At 56.6% G+C, this 24912-nt stretch overlaps 1 protein-coding gene across 1 annotated transcript in view; it reads right to left on the minus strand.

Moving 5' to 3' along the window:
• Positions 1-24912, minus strand: part of AJAP1 (adherens junctions associated protein 1) — a 130214-nt gene that overhangs the window by 46561 nt on the left and 58741 nt on the right. The window lies entirely within an intron of this gene.

A 24912-nucleotide genomic window follows, 5' to 3' on the forward strand; every position in this document is an offset into this window, starting at 1 on the left:
TTAATTAAATTAAAAAAATTTTATGTTTGTTTGTTTATTTTTTGGAGAGTGAGAAAGACAGAGCATGAGCAGGGGAGGGGCAGGGAGAGAGGGAGACACAGAATCCGAAGCAGACTCCAGGCTCTGAGCTGTCAGCACAGAGCCCGACGCGGGGCTCGAACCCATGAAGCATGAGATCACGACCTGAGCTGAAGTCAGCCGCTTAACCGACTGAGCCACCCAGGCGCCCCTGTCCATGCCTTTTTATTTAATTTAACAAAATTGTGATAAAATATACACACACATGAAATCTACCCTGAACCATTTTTAGGTGTGAGGTTCGGTAGCATTAAGTGCATTTGCACTAACGGGCGGCTCGTCTGCAGAACCTTTCCCTCTGCCCCTGTTAAACGCGAGCTGTGTACCCCCTCCGCCAGCCCCTGGTGCCCACCCACCCATCTCCTGTCTGTGTCCGTGAACTGACCCCTCTAGGGACCTCACATGAGCGGAATCCTACAGTATGTGGCCCTTTGTGTCTGGTTTATGTCACTCAGCACAATATCCTCATGGTTCATTCATACTGTAGCATATGTCAGAATTTCCTTCCTTTTTTTTTTTAAAGGCTGAGTAATATTCCATCATATGGATCTACCACATTTTGTTTATCCATTCATCTGTCGATTGGCACTTGGGCTGTTTCCACCTTTTGGTGATTGTGAGTCATGCTCCTGTGAACACGGGTGTGCAGACACATATCCGTTGGAGTCCCTCCTTTCAGTTTTTTGGGGGCATGAGACCCGTCAGAGCTTTTTCTCCTCCCAAGAGGAGAGGGTCTGTGAGCTGCACAGGGGTGCCCACGGGGAGGGGGCCGGCCTGGAAGCCGTCTCAGGGGCCAGGGGCTGGGCGCCCGACTTGGACAGTGTGGAGAGGGGCGTCCCTACCCCCAGGAGACCCTCGGAAGCCAGAAACTCAGGAGGAGACCCTGCACTCTGGTCGGAGAGCAGAAACAGGTGCGTCGGACCGAACACCCAAGTCAAAGTCAAGGGCTATACTGGCCATTCCGGCCGGAGGAGAAGACACCAAAGTACAAAAGAAAATGGAAAAAACAAACCACATACACGTACAACTCAGAGTCTGCTGCCTCCTCCCCTTCCTCAGATGGCTTCTTTTTTTAAAAAAATATGCTGTGAGGGTCACGTCTGTGCAGTGAGAGGACGTGAAAAATACCAACAACCCGTGTGAAATACCAGCCGAGATGACTCAGGAAGAGAGATGAAATGCAAATTGATCTCTGCCTCTTGGGAACTGATTTAAGAATCTGTTCAAAATCAAATTAACTTTTGACTTATTTCCCCAGAAAGCTCGGGAAGGCAGCAGTGAGGCCTCGGGTTCACGTTCTCGCGGGGGAGACACAGAAGCGCGGGGCCGTCACCTTCCGTGGGCATCCACGGGGCCCAACGTCTGCGCCGGGCGGACGGGCTCCAGGGCTGGCGGACCCCGAGGCCACGCACAATCTACCAGAGCCCCGCGTCACCCGGCTCCGGGCGGTCCCAGGAGTCTCATGCAGGTGAAGATGGGAACCTAGTCCCCTGTGGGACAGGGACACAGACTGCTGGCCCTCCCCACGTCTCCACTCTTCACCTGGACGTGTCCGAACGCCGAGGCGGGCCCCACCTCCTCCTCCATCACGTCTCCAGGGCCTTGGCGGTATCACCATCCTCCCACGGGGCCTCCGTCCCCACCGACCTCCCTAAGTCACCGGGCTGCGTGCAGGTCCCGTCCGCTTTCACCTCTACCTCCCACCTGCATCCCAGCGGGTCTCAGAGACCTCCCGCAGAGGTCGCCGCAGCCCACGGGGGCTCTGCCTTCAGGGCCCCCCACCCAGCCTGTGCCTGGGCTCCGATAAGAGCACCCAGGGCGCACAGGCGCTCCGTGCACCATGCCAGCATTACGGAAGGGACAAGCTTCCCTCAAGAAACAGCTTAGGATAACTCTGTTTTGCTTCTAACCATCTATTTGCCTGAAGCATCCGTGTCAACTCAGCTCTTCCAGGCTTAGCCAGTCCTTCCCAGGATGGCTGTGTTGCTTGATCGGGCCAAGCGAACAAGCCATCACGGGATGAGCCTCTGGGACTCATTCCACACCCAGGAGGGAGCCCCAGGACCCCATGTCCAGGGAGAGACCCGGGGGAGCTCACCTGAGCTGTGCATCCCAGGTGTAGGTGGGTCCCCTGCCTGCTCCCCGCTGCACACGGCTGAGTGGGAATCTGAGACACAGTCATGAGCACCGAGGGGAAGGAAGAGATTACTTCTGGCCACAGGGGATTGGGAATGATTTGTATGAGGGGAATGTTTGTGGTCAGGGGCTCTGGCACAGGGCAGGGGAAGGCAAGGCTGTGGGCAGGGGGGAGAGGGCTGACTGTAGAGCAGCGGGCAAAGAGGGTCCCGGGAGGCCACGTGTGATGGTTATCGCAGCCTCAGAAGCAGAGGACAGCCCTGGACCTTAGAATCCTGCAAGAAGGAGGGGACAAAGGTGGCCCGGCCACTATCATGGGCCCCTCTTCAGGGCTGCCTTCTGTTTCCTTCCAACAAAACCCACAGAGACGGCTCGCACACCGCATCCAGCATTACCCATGGGGCTCCCTCCCTCCCAAGTCAAACGTGCTCTGAGACCACGTGGTGGCAGGGTCGCCCTGGGTCTCCAGGCTGCTGGGGAAGAGACAGTGTTTCCCAAAGCCGACCCTGGGGGTGCAGTGATGTGGGGGCACAGGTGGCTCTCCTGGCCCTGTCACACACCTTCTGTTCCCCTTCGCATCACAGGCTCTAAGCACTGTCACCGGGAGCTCCCGGGGCAGGTGCCTCCTGGGAACGTCACAGAAGCTGCATGCGGGCTACAGCAGGAGTGACAGAGAACAAGTGGTCTGACTGGGGGTGGGATGCCCAGGACCACCCCCCCCAGGGGAGGGCGCGCTCCAGGTTTTAGGGTGTGCTCGCTCAGGGTGCTGGGAACCGCAGGACTTTGGGGCCAGGCTGGTCCAGGTTCAACCTCTGGTTCTGCCCGGCCTCAGAGGTGCAGAGACACCTTACTCTCTTGTTCTCCACATCCTCATCTGTAACACACACACACACACACACACACACACACACACACACACTATATGTCCCAAGGAGCTGTGGCCAGGATTGAATGGGAGAGAGACCAGGGTAGTGCAGTGCATTACAATAACATCCCTGAGGCCAGGTTCAAATAGCCGTTCTACCCTTTTATAGGCTGTGTGACCCTGGGCAAATCACGTAATTTCTCTGTGCTTCTGTTTCTTCCAGTGCTGAGGAAGACAGTATTCCTGTCTCCCAGATGCTGCATGTGCACAAGGTTTGACTGAAGTCAAGCATTTAGAACCTGGCTCATGGTGAGGACACCACCCATCAGAGGTCACTGCTACTATTAAGGCAGGAGTTACAAACCGGACCCCGCCTCATTTTCCAGGGCTCAGGGAATGGGCTCCTTTCTTCTAAGAGTACAGAATCTGGCTGCCACCTTTCCCCTCCACCCAGAGCAGGTCTGGGGGTCCAGGAGATCTGTGGGTTGGGTGTGGATTTCAATTGTCACGACTGAAGGGGACTTTTGCAAATCACTCTCGTTTTTCCCAGGCTGAGCCGAGTCAACGCTTGGGACGTGATCGCTTATGAAGGCACCTAACTGGTGCACGGCAAGGCCCCACTCGCACCACGCAGACCTCGCGTGAACCGCTCCTCTGTTCAGCCCGTTCTCTCCCCCACCGTCTCTCTGATCCACATTTCGTAAGGGCATCTTGCCCTGGAATTATGAGCACAGAAATCAGAACAAGAATCTTCCGCGTTCTATTTCTGGCTCTGACACAGACACTGGCGTGTGGGCAGATCATAACGCCAGAATTTTCTCTGGTCTCGGGGAAATAGCACAAGTCACAGTGGCCTTCTCCTGCCCCTGCCGCCTGAGGGGGACGGGGCTCGTCTTGCACGGGCCACGGGTGGGTCAGGACACCTCGGACCTTCCCCCCAGGCGTGCCCATTGGGACTTCCCAGGCTTGGGAGCAGGGGTCACTCTTCTTGGTCCATTCTTCCAGAACAGCGTCATCGGGTCTCTCAGAACAGGGTAGGTGGCTGCTTGGCTGCACTTGGTTCCCACTGGATGCATCTAGATGAGGCTGGGGGCTGGCGTTGTTCTGCCTGCTGCTGAGGCCCCAGCCCCCAGCACAGAGCTGGGCACTCAGTGTCTTGTGGTCGGTTGAATGAATGGAGGGTTGAACGGATCACCACGCACATGGGATTGGCTGGGCGACTTCTCCTTACTGTAGAACCCGCTTCCAGACCCAGGATGTGGAGATGACGATTCTCAGGGCGGGTGGGGCCTTGGGCAAGTGCAGACTCACATTTCCCTTGTGTGATCTGAGCTTCAGGGCCTGCGTGCAGGCAGTCTGGGGCGGGGGCGGGGGTGGGGGGAGCATAATGTTCCTACAAAGAGGCAAAACTCTGAGCCAAGCCCAGGGGGACCCTGCTGCCGACCTGGCCTCAACAAGAGCAGAGAGGAAAGACGGGGGAGGGGGCGGCCCACAGCCGGGGGCCAGGAAATCCCATGAAGATTCCCAGTGTGAAAATACATGTTTTAACAGCTTTTTAATTGTTCTCCATGCTGATATGCTCCGAGGCAGCCCGCTGGGCGGAGAGGAGTCCAGAAGCCTATTTCGGCTCATCTGCGGGGCATCTGGAACAGAGGGGGCCACAGGGAGGCACCCAGGTCCAATTCTACACCCATGGACCGTGTGCCATTTTACAGACGTGACAGAGGCCGGGGCCATAGGGCCTGCCCCAGGGCTCTCAGGGGGTCCGACGAGGCCCGTTGGGGGCAGAGCGGCGGGGGTGGGGGTGAGGGCACCGGTACCCTTCTCTCCATCAGCCGGGTGCCAGTTCTGCCCCCACCCCCCACAGCCACACCTTGCCCAGGTTGGCGTGTGAGGCCCCAGCACTGACAGGTCCTAGGAAGATGTGGCATCAGGGTCCCCCCGGCCTGCATGGCTTTCCCAACATGCTCAGACCCCAAGGGTCCTACCACCACCCACAACCCTCCTCCTCAGGCTCTCTGAGGAAGGCAGCCGTCCCCTCCCTGCAGGGTGGGGGCTCTTTGAGTGGGGGGCTGCAGAAGACTTGTCCCTGGACCCACAGAGGCCTGTGAAGATGTGTTCGCTGGCCCTGTGGACACTTACATCCCCTCCCTCCTGGTGGAGCTTCTCTCTCCAAAAGCACATCCTGCTTCCATTTGTAACGTCTGGGGGCACCCCATCCCCCTGTCAGTGAGACTAGGAGAGGCACTCGGCTTCCAGGGAGGGGTGTTGGGGGATGGGCACCATGGAGAGGAGAGTGGTTGCAGATGAGCCCCTAGCCTCCCAGGACAGGTGGGACCGGGGGCGGGGGAGGAGAGGAGGGCATCCCCAGGAGCCTAGCGTGACCTTGGCTTTTCTCTAGAAACTGCCAGGCAAAGAGGCCACTGTGTGAGCATCTCTGTCTTTGTCCCAGAGGTGCTAGCCCGTTCCGAGCTCCATGCAAACAACAAGGGAGTCAGAATGAGCTCGCTCGGCCAGGGCCTCCGTAAGTCACCGTGGACCCTCCTAGCACCTGCTTCTTTCTCCTTCTCCAGCTGTCCCCCTGAGTCTGAAGTCGTGAGGGTTGACCAGATGGACATCCTCCTTGCGGGCTGAGCTTCTCCCACGGCCCCCCGCCTGCCTGCCGACCTCATCCTGTAGCTTTCTTTTCTTTGCCCCACCCCCCCCCATGCCCTGCAGTTTTATCGAGGTATAATTGACAAATTAAATTGTATATATTTAACATGAACAATGGGATGCTTTGATATCCTGTACTTTTCTGAACTCTTTGGGGGCGCTGAAAAATGCAAAGGGAAAGTCTACAGAGCTGCTCGGAGATGACAGCATCTTGAAGGAGTCTGAGCATGTCAGCTCTTCAGTTACTTAGAAAAAAAGAACGAGCAATAAAATGTTCTCACGGTAAAAGCTTTTGCCATCTCAATCTCCTTTTAACTTTGGAAGTTGAATCTGTGAGTGAGACTGAGAGAAGACACCCAGGGGAGAAGCAACATGCTTCTTGCTTAGGGGGAAGGAGGGGTGCAGGCAAGGTTTGATCCAGCCAGGTAGGGATGAGAGTTGCTCAAGCACTAGAGGCAGGAGTGGGTCCGGACGAGTGCCAAGTGTCGCTCTAAGTGTCTCTTCTTCCTTGTGCACCTGTGAGTGCCCAACTCCCAGATGCACCTGACAGGTGTTCGAGAAACGCATGTCTCAATGGGGAAGGGGGCCATTTCAGTCCAGCAGCTGTGGGCTCAGTGCCCAACGACGGAAACAGTTGGTGTTCTCTTCCTGGGAGAGATGTGTCTCCCCTCGACTCTGGCCTGGAAGGCGGGCTTTGGGCTCCGTGGTGTCATCTCCAGCTGCAGAGAGGGGAGGGCCCGCGACATGCAGGTATCTGGGTGAGCGGGAAAGACTGCACGCCTTCCAGGAATTGATCCACACGAACAGACAGATCCAGCAGAAGTAGAGGTTTGTGTTTTCGCTTTTCTTTAAAATTTGTAAAAATGAGACAAGATCAAGAGGGAGGTAAACACTTTCCCACCACCGCCTCCTCCTCAGGCACGAGGCTGGGTACGCTGCAGATAAATCTGGCTTCTGGAACAGCCGTGCCGAGCGGCTCTGTCCACAGTTCTCTTTCAGCGTCTTGTGAGTTATTTTCCCCCCTGAAGCCAGAGTTAACAATAACATCAAACTTTACAAGAAACCTCTGCCACCAACATGGCAGCATGTGTGCCTCCTCTCTTCCCCGTCTCCTCTTCTGATAAGATGCTAAATAATCCACGTGTGGTCAGGGGAAACTCCAGAAACTTCTCTTGTGGGTGAAGAGCCCCGCCCTGCTCAGGCTCAGGCTCTGCTCCCGTGGGGTCACAAGGGCCCTGTCTGTTGACAGTTTCTTTGCTCAGAGACAAAAGAGCTATATTTGGTTGGAAATGGGGTGCGGGAAGAAGGGGGATACCTTCAGGGTTGAACTTTGCTCACCCTCCAAAGATGACGAGGTCCTACCCCCCCAGAACCTGTGAAAGGGACCCTATTTGGAACTAGGGTCTTTGCAGATGTGACAAAGTTAGGGGTCTCTAGCTGACATCATCCTGGATTATATGGGTAGCCCTAAATCCAATGACAAGCATTATGAGTGGAATTGTGCTCCCCTCAAAAGATGTGTTGGAGTCTTAAACCCCCAGACCTCAGAATGTGACCTGATTTGGAAATAGTGTCTTTAAGGGCGTCATCAAGTTAAAATGAGGTCATTAGGGTGGACCTTGATCTAAATGACCAATGTCCCTACAGAGGGGAAATCTGGACACGGAGAAGTGCACAGCAAAGACGACGCAGGGACACAGGGAGAGGATGGCCGTCTGCAAGCCCACGAACCCTACGCCACGGGAAGCGAGAACAGACGCCTGGAGCCGGTTCTCTCTCGCAGCCTCGTTACGAACAGCCCTGCCGACACCTTGATCTTGGACCTCCGACCTCCGGAATGGGGATGAGAAACGTCTGGCCCGCGGCACCCCAGGAAATCTCACAGGTACCCAAACAAAAAGACCTCCCTCCCTCTTGCATGGAGCGCTTATTTGGCTCCAGCTGACGCGCTGCGATGATTCACGGGCACCACATCGGAACTGTGCGAACAGGCAGTGCAGCCAGGTCATCCTCAAGGGGAGCTCGGAGCCCAGCAGCCAAAAACCAAAGCCAGAAGTGCTCTGGGAGGAGCCTGAGCATGTACAAAAAGCGAGAGGGGCCTGAGCGCAAGGTTTATGGGAGGGGCCTGAGCTCGGGCATATGGGCGAGGCCAGAGCACAAGGCCTGTGGGCGGGGCCTGAGCACCTGGGGGCATGGGAGGGGCCTGAGCACTAGGTTAATGGGAGGGGCCTGAGAACAAGGGTAATGGGAGGGGCCTGAGCACACAGTGTGTGGGCGGGGCCTGAGCACCCAGCGCGTGGGAGGGGTCTGAGCACACAGCGCGTGGGAGGGGCCTGAGCATGAAGCTTGTGGGTAGGTGCTCTCCCACCTCGAGGGCCAGGCCTGCACCCTGCTGCTGGACCGTCAGTGCATCTGGGTTAGCATAGTGACAGCCTCGGGGACACACACATCCTGCCCAGCGTTGTTCCCGCTCTGATCTGTCTCCCTGACTCCAGAAAAGGGAGGACTTGTCAATATCCAGGCCAAGAGCCAGGCTGCTTATTCATTCACTGTAGGTGCTATTTACGGTGGGAAGTCGAGATGGCTGAGTTTATTAATTAATGATCCATCTCTGGTGTTGATGTATAATTCATTTCAATGATCTTTCCCAGGACACAGCACAGCCATGGGCCCCGCGCTAGCCTGAGCTAGAAGGAAGGCAGGGGGCAATAGACATCAGGGCTACGGGAAGACTGACAGGGCATCTGGGGCCAGAGCTGAGGGCCAGCAGACACTCTGAGGGCCCACATGTCCAGGTGACAGGCCCAGTGAGGGACTGATGACAGGACCCCCAGGAGCCTGGGTCAGAGGAGGAGTAGGTCCCGAGCTCCAGGTGGGAAGGAAACTCAGTGGGGAGAAAGGCACAGTCATTTGTGCCCAAGATGGAAGTTTCCAAGGGCTTGGTCCCTCTCTCCAAACTGACTGAGGCAAGGTTCACACTGGCCAGTGAAGGGTGGCCAGGGCCTGGTGGCCCACCTGGACCAGTCACCCATGACCACGACTTACCCAAACAATCTTCACTCCCTCATTCACACCTGCTTGCTGGCACTCCCTAGCTTCCAGGCTGTATTAGTCATCTATACCATGTAACCAATGACTCAGACTCAAACCTACTGACCATGTCAGTTTCTGTGGGTCAGGAGTCCCACTGTGGATTTGCTGGGTCCTCTGCTTGGGGTCTCAGAGACCCTGGGCTCCAGAGGTGTCCAGTGGGAGACAGAGAGCCCCACTGCCTGAGGCTCCTGGTACCTCCCTTGCTGGGCTGTGTTCTCATCTGAAAGTCCAACAAGGGAAGAACCCACTTGCAAGCTTATCCTGGGCACTGGCGGGATTCATTTCCTCATAGCCATGGGACTGAGAGCCCTGGCTTCTTGCTGGCTGCTGATGGGGACCATCCTCAGCTCCCACAGGCTTCCCACAGTCCCCTGGCCCATGGGCCTCTGAAAGGCTGTCCCACCACACAGCTGCTGCTTCGTCTAGGCCAGCATGAAAGTCTGCCTAGTGAGTCTGCTAGCTAGGTGCATCCTGTATGCTATAAAGTGACTATAGAATAATGTCACCTGTCACCTTTGCCATATTCTACTGGTTAGAAGCAAGTCACAAGCCCTGTTCATGCTGCAGAAGAGGGGACCCCACAAAGGCACCTATCAGGAGGTGGCAATCATGGGGCAGACAGGCCAGGGCAGGGAGGGGCCAGAGAGTACCTGTTCTATGCTGCCATGCAAGAAATACTGATTTAGGGAGCCATGAGTTTATGGGAGGGGTGGCGGCACAGGTGACACACTCTGGAGTCCTGAAAACGCAGAGGGCAGGGCCTGGGGTGGTCTTTACTCTGGACACCCTGGCTCTGGGCTGAGAGGGACAAAGGGGGAGCCATCACAGAGCATCCACACGAGGCTGGGAAGGACCACCTGGCGTGGTGGGAGCAGTGTGGACCCCAGGTCTGAGCAGCAGCTCACCACGGAACAGACCACTGCCTCGGGCACCACTGTGCCCATAGCTTCGGTGGCGGGGGGCTCCCTGGGCCTTTCACCGGGAATCTCCATCCGGGGGGAGCAGAGCTGAAGATGCCCAGGGGAGAACAGCCCAGCCCGTGGCTTCAGCACGGGGCCCCCTTCTGCTCTTCTCGTCCGTTTTCTTTCATCCTCACTGAAGTCAAGCAGCCTTTACTGAGGCCTTAAAACCCTTGGAAACGTGGAATCTGGCCACTTCCTCCCGCCCAGACTTGGGGAATCACTAGGGGCCCCCAAGCCTGCCACCCCGGCCAGGAGCCCCCTCTCCTGTGACAAGCCCCATTCAGCTACAGAAAGTAGACTGCTTGCCTCCCCCACCCCCCGCCCCCGCCACCGGCTCCCAGGGAAACTTCCCAAACTACAACTACCAAGGTTTCCCCCACCCCCCGCGAAATATGAAAGGAGAAGTACTGAGCAGGTATCTTAAGAGTACACACAAGCTCTGACCTCTGCGAGTCTCCGATACGGGCCTTGGAGTGGTGGCCCCCCAAAGACACACATGCTCACAGGCAGGTCAAGCTCACAGCCTCCACAACGGGGTTCCACGGCCTGCGCCCCGCCGCTCCCCTCCATCGCCATGGAGACCAGAGTGCATTTTCTCTCCACGTAGGACTGTGGACTGAATGGTGTCCCCTGCAGTACCCCATACACCCGTTAGCCTTGGCCCGGCTGAGTGGCTCCCAGCTTCCCTGCTCCCTGGAGCCTGGCAGCCTCACTCTCTTCTCCAAGACGTGGCTGCTTTGCTCTCTCTGGATGAGCCGGACATGCTCCCCACACTCGCCCACGCGTGTGGTGTGGACTCCGGCGGGCGGGTCCTGAGCAGCTCCTGCCCACGCAACCCCAGTGTGCATGGGCATGGAGACCGGGGTGTGGGGCTCTACACGGGAGAAGTGGCACCTTCTCTCAGTCTGGGCTTGGGCGACTCTCAAAGGAATGACGCGTTACTACCCTGTCTCCCCTCTCCTCTCCGTGTCCCCTTTCCCTGTCACTAAAGGTCTACAGACCTGGACGGCATCTCACCCCGATGAACAATTCATACAGAAGTTGCATTTTGTACAGCTTGTTCAGAAAACCCACGTGCAGTCGGCTGTGGGCCAGGAGCTGTGCCAGGGGCCAGGGCCACAGGGGGCAGGGGATCCGGGGGCAGGAGGTTTGTTTCTGCCCCTGAAGGAACTCCCAGGCTGGGTGATCGCCGGGGGAGGCGCTGAACACGCAGGTAGTATTTGCTGTTTTCAGTATTAGGTGGCGGGGCTGGGGGGCAGACATCTGAGCAAGTGGCCGTAAAATGACAGAAGTCATGCTAAATGCCAGGAAATGGAGACAAAGAATCCAGGAGTGCGCGTTCCCAAAAAACCTCATTTCTGAGTCTGGGTTCAAGTCCCAGCCAGGAGCAAGGCCAGTCCTGGTACTGCTTAGAGACTGCCGTGGGTGTGCTCAGGACGGTCCTCCCCCAGGTCTGCAACCCCTCCAGCCTCGGCAAAGGCTGCTACGGAGGAGGAGCCCCCCCGCTGCACCTGGGAAGGGAGGAAGACGGCACAGGAAGGCCCCACGATGCTCGGTGCATCCCGTGGTGTTTGCCTAAGAGCCTCGTCTGAGCGGGGCAGGGCTGGTCCCGTGGCCCCAGGAGACGGGTGCAGGAGGTGGTGCAGGGCCATGTCTGGAAGCATTCTTCCGATTCCTCTGGCCCATTACACGCCCAGGTGAGGACGCCGAGGTCGCCTCCGCAGATGAGGGGACAGAGCCAGCTTGCACATTCAGGGATGGCCCACCCACAGCTCCTGTTTGGACTGAGAGAAACACCCAGTTCCTGCCCCTGACCAGGACCTCCCCGGCCCCCTGCACGAGCGCCAGGCCCACCACCTCCCCTGCCCTTCCCACGCCCAGCCTCCCAGGTGCCAGGAGGCCCCTGCACGTGCCCCGGGTCCCCGGGGCTCACATCCGACCGCAGACACCCCCGTCCCACCAGTCAGGCCTGGCCCACATGCCCCCATCTCCATCTGAGGTGGAATCCACACACCTGCTGTCCCCCGCCTGGGGACAGAGGCGCTGCAGGCCAGGGCCCCTCTGCGCCGCCCCTGGAGCAAAATGGCTCCTCCCACGCACACAGGGCCTCCCAAGTGGAAAGGGGGAATGTGTGCTGCCAGGAAAGCGGGATTTCCCAGACAGACCGCCTTCTCATTACCGCCTCCTGCTCCCTCCAAGAGCCCAGCTTGCCCTGCGCTTAGCTCAGCTGCGCATGCGCAGGTGCCAGCCGTCCCGCACCCGCGCGGCCAGTCCTCCCGCACGAGGATTTGCTTCCGCTCGACCAGCGCCCACTGTCACCCCGTGGCGGACCGGACCGTCCACGCCCGCAGGCGCACCCGCCTGAAGCAGCAAAACTGCCCTTTGCCTCCAGGGTCCTCCAAGCCCCTCCCCATCCCCGCTGGCCCAGCCCCTCAACATAGTCCCCGCTGCCTCCCCACGTGACCCGGCGCGCCTTCTTGTCAAGCCTCCACGCCTGCACCTCCACGGAGGACAAAGGTGATGGTCACTTCTGTGCTCATCCCTCTTGCTTCCTGGGAGCCCTGATTCAGGACCTCCTCCTCCTCCTCCTCCTCCACCTCCTCTCTATCCTCTTTCTCCTCTCCCTTCCTCCTCCCTCCTCTCCATCTGCATCTTCCCCCTCCTCCTCCCAGTCCTCCTCCTCTCCTCCTCCTCTTCCTCCTCCTCCTCCACCTCCTCTCCATCCTCCCTCTCCTCCTTCCCCTTCCCCCTCCCTCCTGTCCATCTCCATCCTCCCCCTCCTCCTCCCAGTCCTCCTCCTCCTCCCTCCTCCTCCTCATCCACCCCCTCCTCCTTCCACTCCCTCCTCCTCCCCCTCCTCTCCATCTCCATCCTCCTCCTCCTCCCAGTCCTCCTCCTCCTCCCTCCTCCTCCTCATCCACCCCCTCCTCCTTCCACTTCCTCCTCCTCCCCCTCCTCTCCATCTCCATCCTCCTCCTCCTCTCAGTCCTCCTCCTCCTCGCCCTCCTCCTCCCTCCTTGTCCACCCCCTCCTCCTTCCCCTCCCTCCTCCTCCTCCTCTCCATCCTCCCTCTCTTCCTCCCAGTCCCCCTCCCCCTTCCTCCTCTCCATTCCCCCTCCTCCTCGTCCTCCCTCTCCCTCCTCCTCTCCATCTTTGTTCTGCCCCTCCTCCTCTCAGTCCTCCTCCCCCTCTTCCTCCTTCCTCCTTCCCCTCTCTCCTCTCCTTCCTCCTCCCTCCTCCCAGTCCACCTCCCCTCTTCCCCCTCCCCTCCTCCTCTCCATCTCCATCCTTCCCCCCCTCCTTCCCCTTCCTCCTTTTCCCCCTCCTCCCCTTCCTCCCCTTCCTCCTCCTCCCCCTCCTCTCCATCTCCATCCTCCTCCTCCTCCTCTCAGTCCTCCTCCCTCCTTGTCCACCCCCTCCTCCTTCCCCTCCCTCCTCCTCCTCCTCTCCATCCTCCCTCTCCTCCTCCCAGTCCCCCTCCCCCTTCCTCCTCTCCATTCCCCCTCCTCCTCTCCATCTTTGTTCTGCCCCTCCTCCTCTCAGTCCTCCTCCCCCTCTTCCTCCTTCCTCCTTCCCCTCTCTCCTCTCCTTCCTCCTCCCTCCTCCCAGTCCACCTCCCCTCTTCCCCCTCCCCTCCTCCTCTCCATCTCCATCCTTCCCCCCCTCCTTCCCCTTCCTCCTTTTCCCCCTCCTCCCCTTCCTCCCTCTCCCACTCCTCTCTTACCTCCTCCTCCTCCTCCTCTCCATCTCCATCCTCCCTCTCCTCCTCCAAGTCCTCCTCCCCCTCCTCTTCCCAGTCTTCCTCCTCCCCCTCCTTCTCCTCGCCCTCCTCCTCCCTCCTCCCCCTCCTTCTCCTCTCCATCTCTGTCCTCCCCCTCCTCCCAGTCCTCCTCCTCCTCGCCCTCCTCTTCCCTTTTCCTTCTCCTCCTCTCTCCTCCTCCTCTCCATCTCCATCCTCCCCCCTTCCTCCCTCTCCCACTCCACCCTTACCTCCTCCCCCTCCCTCCTCCTATTCCTCCCTCCTCCCTCCCCTCCTCCTTCTCCCCTCCTCTTCTGTGAGATGCTCCAGGTTTCCATGGGATGACCCTCCTGGTTTCCTCCTCCATAGACATCCCTCCTTGTGCTTTGGGGACCCTCTGGGGCCCTGTCCTCTGTCCCTGTCCCCCTTTCATGCCATCCACACTCCCTCCAGGTGATCTCAACTATCCACAGGACCTCTGACAGCACACAGACTCCCACAGGCCAGACCTTCCCCCAGCTGCACACACACAAGTCCACGGACGTCCCCCCTTGACAGCTGATGCAAAGGCTGCAGGGAAGCAGGGCCCAGGGGGCCGCTGGCCGCCCTCTCCAGTCTGCACCCACCCCAGCTCAGGCGCCACTTATGTTGAAGGCACAAGCTCCGACCACACACCTGGGAAGCCCTGTAGATTGTTCTCTTTCCCTCGTGTCACCCACCCGAGTCCTCAGCAAGTGCCATGCACCCTCCTGTTCCCCCCCCTGAGCCGGACTCCCACCCCATTCTCTCCTGGAGCCTCACGGCTTCAGGAGCATCCACAGGCCAGGCCACTCCTTGTTCACCCCACAATCACCCCCACAATGGCCTCCAAGCACATGAAGACCGTGCCGCTGCCCAACCTCTACCTCCCCTGCCCCCGGCCACGTGGCCCCACGCCCCAGCCCCCCAGTATTTGCCACACTCGGTCCACCTCGGTTCCTGGCCACCACCCTCCTTTTCCCTCCCACCTCCTCCTCCCACCATCTGGTCTCCACTAAAGCATCAGCTCCCTGCCACGCCCTGCAGGTACCCTCCCCGTGCACACGGGCACCTGAAGTGGTTCTTATGTCTCCACGTGAGCGTCCATCTGTCTGCTGCCCCCAGAGGGGACAGGGGCTGTGAGTTGTCTTCTCGTGTAACCGCAGTGCCTGCCACATAGTAGGTGCTCGGAACATCTCAGATGGATGAGTGAGTGAATGATGGATGGACTTTCAGGGTCCAAGGCCAACCAGAGGTCAGGCACTTTGATCTCTGAACTGTTTGTCAAGCTCAATTCATACAAAGCATTTTATACAAATGGAGGTTCGTTTTCTCCAAGCCCCAGTGGCTCCCAGGGCCTCTGAGCAGCCCCAGCCTCGTGAAGGGGAGTGGGGGTGAGGGTTGGGTCACTGGCCTCCCCAGACCCGCCCTCCACCTTCTCTAGCAGCACCAGGACTGGGGACAGTTGGGGGGTCTGCAGTTCTCCCAGCTTCTGGAGGAAACCCCGTGGCACGGCCGACCCCCAGCCCCTCCTGGATTGCAGGTACCCCATGGAACATATACGTCCACGTCCTAACCCCCAGAGCTTGTGAATGCGGCCTGATTTGGAAAAAAGAACTTTGCAGATGCAATGACATCAAGGATCTCAAGATGAGACCATCCTGGATGCTCAGGGTGTGGGCCCTGATCCAACGGCTGGTGTCTTCATAAGAGGAGAGACACAGACACAGAGGGAAGGTGCCGTATGGAGACAGAGGCAGAGGCTGGAGGGGAGCACCACAGCCGCCACCAGCTGGAAGAGGCAGGAGCGATGCAGCCCCCGCCAGCCTCTGCCCTCTAGATTGTGAGGGATCAAATGTCCATTGTTTCAAACTCCCACCTTGTGTCAATTCGCTGCCTCAGCCCCAGGACGCTCACAGGCAGACACAAGCTGGTCCTTTCGTGCACGGCGTGCAGGTGCAGGTGAGGGCACGGCCACCCGTCTCCAGGGGTGGGATGAAAACAGAGATTCTTGGGGGGGGCAGCACCTAGGAATGTGGGGGGCACTCTTGGTTGTCACAGTGGCTGACATTAGTTGCGTGGGGCCAGGACGCTACCTGCCTTGCGTGTATGGGACAGACGTGCTCACCCACGGCCGGTGCTGTTCCGTGGAACTCCGAACGTCCTTCTGTTCACTCCTGCTATAAATGCTCTGAGCCCAGAAAGCCTCCTTCTGTTCCATGTGCAGACCCAGAGTATTTTCTGCACGGTTTTAATAAGCACCGAAGTTTCCAAGAACACAACCACCATGGACATCAAAAGAAGGCTGTGTTATTTTTTTTTTGTCCCAAATGTTGCCGGGAGCGCTCACCATTTCGAAAAGTCACCTGCCCCCTGTGCCCAGATGACATACCTGTCTTAGCTTGACTGGCCCTCAAGTTCCTGGTGATGCCACATGGGGGTGCGGGGTCAGCCTCTGACTCCCTCACCATGAAGACGTGCACAGACCAGCATTATCATATATCACTTCATATATCCTCTATGTCTCTGTGAAGGCATTACCTGAGTTTAGAGGACCCTCAGTTTCAGGAGCTTATACTTTCTCTGAAAAGGTGCCCTGAAAGTGAGCAAAAAGGAGCATTACCAACATGCTTTGTAAACTGGGGCCCTGGGTCCGGAAGGGCGGGGAGTTGGCTCTAGAGTGCCAGCCTTTCTGCCCCCACTCCACAGACGATGCTGATTTTCCCCTGCTGTCAGAGGTGGTAACAGGGAAGGGGACCCAGGCGTGGATCTCAGAGGCCCTGCCTTCGGCCCCAAGACACATCCATGGAGTCCTGGCTGGGGCCCGAGCTGCCAGACTGTCCAGAATGGGAGACCACACAGTGGGGGCATCTGATATTTCCACCCACGTGGCATGGACTCTGCTGATGGGCAGGCCTCCCTGGAACTTCTAGAAGTTTCCTTCATCACGGCACCTCATATATGGGCCAAGAACTTTGGAGTGGATAAGGCAGTCAGCTTCCTCTTGGACTCAGGCCCCCACTCAGGACGCCCTGAGGCTTCAGGCAGCAGAGCTGTGTGCTGAGGTGAGGTCCTCGGCAACACGGAAAGGGCCCCGGCTCCCCTCCCTGAGCGTCAGCCCCAGTGCCTCCCGAGAGCAGTTTGGAGAACATGGAGAACGAAGCACAAGTCTGGCAACAGGCTCCATTACAGGCACTTGTGCAGGGGACACTCTGCAGAGAAGCCAGCCGGCCCCTGGCAAAGGACGTGCTGACTGGCGCCCCAGCAGCCAGCCCTCCCCTAGGCCGGGACCCCGGACACGGTGCCCCCACAAGCCACACGTGGAGGCTGCTGACCTGGGTTCTGCTGATGGTTTCCCTGCTGGGTCCAACTGCCTAAATCCTTCTGGGACAGAGACAGGTCATGAACTGGCCAGGAACCTGCAGGTCCCAAACCTTCCCCTTCGGGGGATGCTGAAGGAGACAGTAGGAGTGGTTCTTCCCCAGCACAACGCAGCCCCCCACACAGCCCCAGACCAAGGGGCCTGTGCATGCCCGGGGTCCCAGTTTTCCACGTGGCTGAACTCTGTCACATCTCAGAAGGACCTTTCGAGGTGGGAGCCAGCACCCCCCGAGGTCACAGGGCATGGCCAGTGATGGTGGACAGCTGGGGTCTGGGTCAGGCCTGGGTCAAGGCAGGGCTTCTCCCCTGAGCACCAGCCTCACCCCCTACACGTCCCACACACGGTCACCTCGGCAGACACCCCACTTCCCCTTTCGAAACAGACTGGGCATCCCTGCTACTGACGGAAAGTTCTGGAAAGGAAACTTAATCCTCTATTATTGCTGATCATCACCTCCTAGCAACAGACTCTAAGGCCAAGGTTCACTGAACCACACTGAAAGCCAAGACCAGAGGCCTGTCTTCTCGTCTGACCATATGGCATGTCCACCACGCGTCTGCCCATGACCTTGGCTGAGCCTCCAGAACCAAGCAATGACCTCTGGGGCACACTGGAGCTCACCTGCTGCAAGGGTGAGAGCCGTGCTTCTCCCAGCAAGTTTGCGCACGTGGGGCTTTTCAAGTCGGACACCCCTCCACTCCTGGGTGGGCTGGGTGACTTCTCCCACTCAGGGAAAGGTGGCTTCCCACCCTCCCAACTGGCAGCTGGGAAATCCTGGCCGCCCCCGCCCCACCGACCCCAGCGCTTGCCACGCATGGGAACTGCTGGGCTCATTGCCTGGAGCTCGCCAGCCTTTTCCCTTAGCTGATGACACAAGGGCGGCGGGGAGGGGAGGTGGGGGGGGGTGGGGCGGGCAGAGCGTGTCAAGACCATTTTCCTAGCTGTGGGCAGAAGGAACACAGGGCTTCGAATGTTCTTATGGCCCTTCAGAGCTGGAAGTCAGCCCTCAAGCATTTTATCGTCCAGTGTCCCATCCAGATGTGAAAAGACTGAGTTACAGGTCACCTGCTGGGCTGCCTCTGCCATGCAGGCCTCTGGGCTTCCAGGAGCTCTGGTCTCCAGCCCGTGCTCTGCGTCGTAACCTGCCCTTCCTGGTGTCCTGCCCAGGCATGCATTCCGGGTCAGTCAGGACCGGCCTCATTCACTCTCCAGGAAACCCAGCGGGGGCCCTTGCCACCAGGACCGGCCCCCTCCTCCTTCACTGGGTTTCCAGACTAGCTGCAATTGTCTAAGCCAGGGCTTTCTAACGTCTCCGCTCCTGTCCTTCGCTGTCATTTCTCTCTTGTGCAAGCTTGTGTCCTTCCCTGTCTGACTTTCCCAAATAGATTTTAAACTCCTTGAAAAGACAGCAAGGGACCAGGCTTTCTATCCCCTCGCGCCTCCCCCCGCCCCGAAGAGCAGTATTTCATATCAACCAAGTACGGAGCTGACAGTTCCCTGCGCGGCAGATCAGAAGCCAGAAATTCCAAAACCGGTCCTCTCCACATCGTCAAATAATTCTAAAAATAATGTTCTGTCTAATATTTAATCTCTACGCTTAGAATCATTCCCCTGTGAGTGGATGAAAACCATAAATTCAATCCACCGTATATCAAACGGGTCTGTTATCACTCCACTGTTTAGCGAAGTGCCTGATAGAAGGAAGACACGTCCTGCATGGGGGTGTCACCTGCAGCCCCCCCAGGACCTGAGTAGCCAGCATCCCACCCACCGCCCTTAGGGGAGACCGGTGTCCAGGTGCAGGGGTGTCAGCTCAGGCCTCTTCCTGTAGCTCTCGGGGGCCAGGAGGAGGAAGCCGGCCCTGGGCAGTTGAACGCGGCAGCTCCCGCAGAGAAAGGGCACCGGGGCAGGCACCGCAGTCCCCCAAGAGCTCAAGAGGCTTCCTGACCCCTAACTTGTTCCAGGGAGGAGGAGGAGGCTCTGGGGGAAACACAGAAGCAGAGGAAGCCCTGAATGCAGTCAGATGGAGCATGACAGGGAAATGAGAGGAAGCTGGTGATAGAGTCACCTCCAGAAGATCCCGAGGCTTGCCTCAATGAGCCGGAGGTCAGTTATCCACACGGTGCGAACACGGCTTTGCTCAGCCAAAGCAGAGCAAAGGGAGGCTGGACGGGCACAGAGAGCCATTGGCAGACACACGCGGTCCTACCTGGGCCACAACAGGTGGCCCCGCAAGACCACGGTGCATCCACTCCAAAGCCCGCGTCAGACCCTGAAGCCCAGCCTCGCGCGTTGCAGGGTGTGGGGTGTTCAGCGAGCTCCAGGTGCTCATTCGTTCGTGGATGCTCTTATCCCAATTAAGCCGCTCAAAACTTTCGAAGTTCATGAGTCATTTGCTTCAAATATCTTTAAATTAAGGACGGATTCACTTCCCTGGTAGCAAACACCCAGCAAGTTAATTAAAAGGGGCTCAGCATTTAAACCACCATCATTGCTTTAAACAGAAGGAGAGGAGCACGTCTCTCCCACCACAGCGGCTCACGACTCCCTTCCACATCCATCCAGGTATTTAGAAGGTATTTCCCAGCATGACACTTGCTCTGCTGTCCAGGTCAGCTGACCATCAGTGTGAGGGAAGGTGACACCAGCTGGTCCCTTGTGCTTACAGTCAGACACACCTAAAGGACACCAAAGGCCCCTGGTGACAAGGACAAAGCAACTTGGAAATCATCCCCGCAAACGCATGAGTGAATTCCAACGTAAAAATTACCAGGCAGAGCGGCCATGACACCTGAGCCATCTCGTCCTTGAGCTGCTGGCTGTCACAAATACGTGATTGATCCAAATGGACACAGATCTTAAATGACAATGGAGACCTTACTGGGCTTGTGGCCCCTCCTGGGTGATGCACCTTCAAGAGCTATGAACATGGACACTGGGGAAGCACTGGATATATCTGAGCAGGCTGGAAAATCTCAGGTCCGGGTGGCAGCAGGAAGGTCTAGCAACATCAGGTCCAGGAACTCAGAGTACTAGCTGGATGCCAAGCACCCACAGCCCAGGAGACCCACAGTGGGCAAGTGCAATAACCAAAATCAGGTGGCTTGAATTCCCCACAACTCCCTTTACGAGTTGTAAGATTAAAGCCCAGGAAATGGCTTTGTGTTTTTCTCCCAGGAGACTTGGTGATTCTGGACTCAGAACATGACCAGCAAGAGAGCTATCTCAGGAAGATGGCACTTCGCCGTGGGGATCCCTCCTCTGTTGACCTCAAGTGAACTTCTGCCCCATCTGACACTCACCCTCTGCCAGCACCATGTGAGGCTGAAGCTGAATGCCTCAGTGAACCTGAGCCAGGTGATTTTCCATCCCAAGCAGTTCCTAGCTAGTGCCATCTATGCCTCTGCAAAGAGCACCAAGGTCAGGGATGAGGATGTGGGACCTCATCTAATGACCTCATCAAATGACCCCAGAATGGAGCAGTAAATGTTGCAGCAAACTGGTGATAGCAAATCGTCACAAGGATAGCAATCATTATTCCCATCACTGTCACCATCATCACCATCACCACCACCATCATCATCATGACCACCATCACCATAAGCATGAGCATCATCAGCATCACCAGCACCACCACTATCATTATTACCACCATCACCATCACCACCATCATAACCAGCACTACCATCATCAGAATCATCATCATCATCATTATCACCACCATCATTATCACTACCACCACCACTGCCACCACCATCATCACCACCATCATCACCACTACCATGAGCATCATCACCATGACCATCATCATCATCATCACCACCATCATTATCACCATCATCACCACCACCATCATCATCACCAACATCACCATCACCATGATCATCATCACCATGACCATCATCATCACCATCATCACCAATATCACCAACATCACCAACAGCACCACCACCACCATCACCACCACTATAACCATCATCACCATGACCATCATCATCATCATCATCACCATCATCACCACCACCACCATCATCATCACCATCATCACCACCATCATCATCATCATCATCACCATCATTACCATCATCACCACCACTAGGACCATCATCATCATCACCATCATCACCATCATCACCATTATCACCAACATCACCAACATCACCACCATCACCACCACCATGAGCATCATCACCATGACCATCATCATCATCATCACCACCATCATTATCACCATCATCACCACCACCATCATCATCATCACCAACATCACCATGACCATCATCATCACCATCATCACCAATATCACCAACATCACCACCATCACCACCACCACCATCACCACCACTATAACCATCATCACCATGACCATCATCACCATGACCATCATCATCATCATCATCATCACCATCATCATCATCACCATCATCACCACCATCATCATCATCACCATCATTACCACCATCATCATTATCATCACCATCATCACCATCATCACCATCATTACCAACATCACCAATATCACCACCACCACCATCACCACCACCATGACCATCGTCACCATGACCATCATCATTACCACCACCACCATCACAACCACCATCCTCACCACCACCATGACCATCATCAACATAATCACCACCATCATCACCACCATCACCACCATCACCACCACCACCACCATCATCACCACCACCATCATCACCATCATCACCACCACCATCGTCATCATCACCACCACCATGACCATCATCATCACCATCATCACCATCACCATCACCACCACCATCACCACCACCACCATCATCACCACCACCATGACCACCATCATCACCAACATCACCACCATCACCACCACCATCATCACCACCACCATGACCATCATCATCATCATCATCACCACCACCATCATCACCATCATCACCACCACCATCGTCATCATCACCACCACCATGACCATCATCATTACCACTACCATCACCACCATCACCATGACCACCATCATCACCAACATCACCACCATCACCACCACCACCACCATCATCACCACCACCATGACCATCATCATCACCATCATCACCACTGTCATCATCACCAACACCACCATCATCATCATCGTCATCACCATCATTACCACCATCATCATCATTATCATCACCATCATCACCACCACTAGGACCATCAACACCATGACCATCATCATCATCATCATCATCATCACCATCATCACCATCACCACCATCATTATCACCATCATATAACAGCAACATACATGTAATGAGCAGCTACCATATGCCAAGTACTGACCACCTGGCATACACTATCTCACTTAACCTTTATAACATTATAAGATGGCTAATTCTATAATTCCCACTGAGGTACAGAGAAGATAAGCAAGTTGCCCAAGTTCACACAGCTAACTGGAGATGAAGCCAGGAATTTGAAGGCAGACGCTCTTACTCCCTATGCTAAACCTAGGAGAGGCTTCCCACTCTCTTCACTTACAGGGTGATCCCGGGAGAGGGACTGTTTGACGATGCCATTCTATGTAATGTTAGCTCCTGAGGGATTTCAGAGTGCCCCAAATCTCCAGCCATCTGCTGTTCTATGCCCACCGATATCTATATTCTGGATAGGCAGGCAAATGTAACTTTCCCTTTCTAAACATCTCTCTACAGAAGCAAAAAGAAAAACTCACAACTCCCCCAAACCTGATTCCAAAGACGCCCCTTGGGCCAACGGAACTGACCTGACAAATTCTTCACATCGCTTCTCCAAACCTTAATTCTCCCCATTGCGATACCCTCAGCAGTGAGTGGGCAGAGCTGGGAGTGTCTGAGATGAGAAGATCCCCATGTCCTGGCAGCCTGTTTGCCCTTGACACTTGCCAGCTTCTCCTTGGAGGTACTCTTGCTGGGTATAGAAACACCTGGAGTGTGGGCAGGGTTCTGAGTTTGTGCTTGGTGTTGACGCACTGAATCTCATGACAATCATTTGGAAGAGATGTTTCTAAACTTCAATTTTCCTGGTGAAGAAAATGCTGCCAAGAGAGACGAGAACTTCCCCCACGGTCACACAGCTCCATGCAGCAAAGCCCAGATTCATGGGCGATCTGAGGTCTGGACGCACATATCACTAATTGTGCACGGCACGCACAGTCTCCCGGGCCACAGCTCTGGGACCCCCAAGACCACCCTTGCAGCCTGAATTCTTCCTGAGAAGCATGAGCAGCTGTCATGTTCCACAAAGAGTCAGGAGCCCAGGCCCACATCTGGTGCCTGCCAGGACAAGGGGATTCACAGGGTTCCTGCCTGGGCTCTCCGTGCCTGGCCTTGGGCCACTTACACAGGACCAGCTGGGCCGTAACACACCCAGTTCGAGGCATCACCTCAGCACTTCCTGTCTTGCCTTGTTTGGCCGGGATGCTGAGGCCGCTGGCACCCCTTCTCAGCATCCTGCATCACTTCCCAGAATTCACATTTCTCTGTACTAAAAGCAAACACACATATTCCCCCTCCCTTGAAATCTGTTTTGCTAAACAAATTAATCTAGCACCAGATTATATTATGAAGAACCATAAATCTTTTCCAAGATAAGCATCTGTCGATTTGGATTAGTAACATCCAGTGTACTGTGAATTAATTTGGTGAGCCTTCTGATGCTATCCCGAGCATTTAACTTTTAGTGGTAACAAATGTAATTTGGAATCAATGGCAACACGTGTTCTCAGCCGTGCCTCTGCGGTAAGTGACGTAAGTAAACGCAGGCAGCACCGCCTTCTGTTATGAGGATGGCTTGTGAATCTACTGAGGTAAAAACAAATGCTTTGTAAACTGCTTTTGGGCACCCAGCACAGACATGACGAACTGCGGGCTGCATGTCTGTAGTGACTGGGCAAAGGCAGCCCAGGAGATGGCCTGTGACAGCCTGCAGACCTTGTCCCGCAGTGCTCTGAGCCCACAGCCTGCGTCCCCGGGGCCCGGCCCCGGCCCCTGGCTTTGAGACGGAGATGGGTCTCCTGCTTTCATAGATATGTTGCTCTCTAGGAAAGAATTGCTCAGAACAAAACTTGCAGTTCTCTCGACCAGGTGAAGGCAGGAAGTAGGTCAGGGAACAAAAGCCACCCACTCCGTGAAAACCTGTGCAACTCCCGACCAAGGCCAGAGCTACAGGAAAACCACCGATGCTGCCGACGGACCCCGAGGAGCGATACCCTTCTGCCCCCTGGGTCCTGAGAGTGCCTGCGTGGGGCCTGCGGAGCCCAAGCACTTAGGATGTGGAGAGGCAAAGAAACGGGGGCCTGGAGGAGGCCACATCACCCTCACCCCTTCGTGCTGACACCCTGCAGTTTGCATCCTGTTTTATGAACCAAAAAGTACCACCGTTGGCCCAGGAGGTGTGTGGGCAGATCTGACCTGTGAACACCCTGGTCCCGGTGGGTGTGGGGCCGTGGCCCCCACAGAGGCAGAGGGAGCTGGAGGCAGGTAGGAACACAGGGTCCCGGACTCTGCACTCTCCCTCAGCGGGCCAGGAAGCTGAGTGCATGTCTGACCCTGTGGACGAGCTGTGGCCTGGGAGGTTCTCAAGGGCTACGCCTTTAGAAGCAACTGGAAGAGGAGGCACAGGAGGAGAACGAAAAACAAAACCACGCTGCGGTAGATACTTGAAGGCCAAGAAATGGTAACCGTCCATATGCACTGAGGGTAAACGGAGGCAGGAGAACCAGAGCCGTGCCTCCTGACCCCCATCCCCTAGACACCTGCTAAGCCGTCTCCAGGGAAAAGATGCTCCCCAACCCGAATCAGTGTGCAGGACCTCAGCGGATACCGCAGGAAGACCTTCCTTACACCTGACCTCAATCTCTTCTGCTGTTTAAAGTGATCCCTAACTCCGGGCCAGTCTCGCAGCCACCCCTCCACAGGGCTGCACCCTTGAGGGTTTTTGAAGACTCCAAACGTCCCCGATCCCATCAGCAAGTGTGCCCGCA

This window comes from Panthera onca, chromosome C1, assembly GCF_046562875.1.
Source record: "Panthera onca isolate mPanOnc1 chromosome C1, mPanOnc1 haplotype 2, whole genome shotgun sequence".
Taxonomy (NCBI): domain Eukaryota; kingdom Metazoa; phylum Chordata; class Mammalia; order Carnivora; family Felidae; genus Panthera; species Panthera onca.